The 1,005-nt window shown below is 39.0% G+C and overlaps 1 protein-coding gene across 1 annotated transcript in view; it reads right to left on the bottom strand.

Annotated features, from left to right (window-relative positions):
- LOC101849659 overlaps window positions 1–1,005 on the bottom strand; it is a 22,870-nt gene that overhangs the window by 20,327 nt on the left and 1,538 nt on the right. The gene's annotated exons all lie outside the window — the stretch shown is intronic.

Genomic DNA, 1,005 nt, shown 5'->3' with positions numbered 1-1,005 from the left:
CACACACACACACACACAAAGACATACACACGTGCGCGCGCGCGCGCGCGCGAAAAAACACTACGACGGACAAGTGCTTTTTTTTAACAGATCTTTGGAAACGAAGCGGAAACACTTTCATTAAGAATAACAAACTCCATACAGTAAAACTTGGTAAAACCGTTCCCCTTGATGCTTCCGGGTAATCTTATATTGTCAACAAGACATTCAAATAGTTTTCAGTACAGGGGGGAAAAAACTGTTTTATCATTTTCACAATTGTACCTGCATTCTGCATCTCTTTATTCTTACATTTTTTTAAACTTTAATTTACTAATAATTTGAATCTCGATGGAATTTCTTGAGCACATGCAAGTGATACAAAGGAAAAGAAACTGCAATTTTTTTTTAAAATAGTATTAAAAATCCAAAGTTGTGAGTTTAGTATGTTTTAACAACTGGCCGGCAACTTGAACTGTTGTCACTGTGTATGCACGGGTGTCTGTGTGTAAAAGGGGCGGTGGTGTGGTGGTGGGGGGATGGGTTGGGTATGTACCGTATGTTAGTGAGTAGTATAATATCTGTGTGTGCGGAAGGGGGGGGCGGGGGGTATGTCTGTGTGTTGTCTGTCTTCACCTTGGATCTGATGAATACAATATAGGTTAATGTTGTTATTGTTGTTGTTGTTGTTGCTGTTGTTGTTTTTGTTGTTGTTTTTGTTTTTGTTGCTATAGTTACATACTTTTTGATAATGTTGCTGTTGCCGTTGATACTGCTCCTGTTGTTGTTGTAGATAGTGTTGTTGTTGTTGTTGTTGTTGTTGTTGTTGTTGTTGTTGTTGTTGTTGTTGTAGCAATTATTGTTTCTGCTGGTGTTGTTGTTGTTGTTGTTGTTGATGTTGCTGCTGCTGCCATTGTTGTTACACTAGAACGGTCAGCAACCACTAGCAATGTCGAGATGATGATGATGATGATGATGATGATGATGATGATGATGATGATGATGATGATGATGACGACGACGACG

This window comes from Aplysia californica, unplaced genomic scaffold (assembly GCF_000002075.1).
Source record: "Aplysia californica isolate F4 #8 unplaced genomic scaffold, AplCal3.0 scaffold01029, whole genome shotgun sequence".
NCBI classification, from domain to species: domain Eukaryota; kingdom Metazoa; phylum Mollusca; class Gastropoda; order Aplysiida; family Aplysiidae; genus Aplysia; species Aplysia californica.
This window is presented reverse-complemented; position numbering and strand designations above follow the sequence as displayed.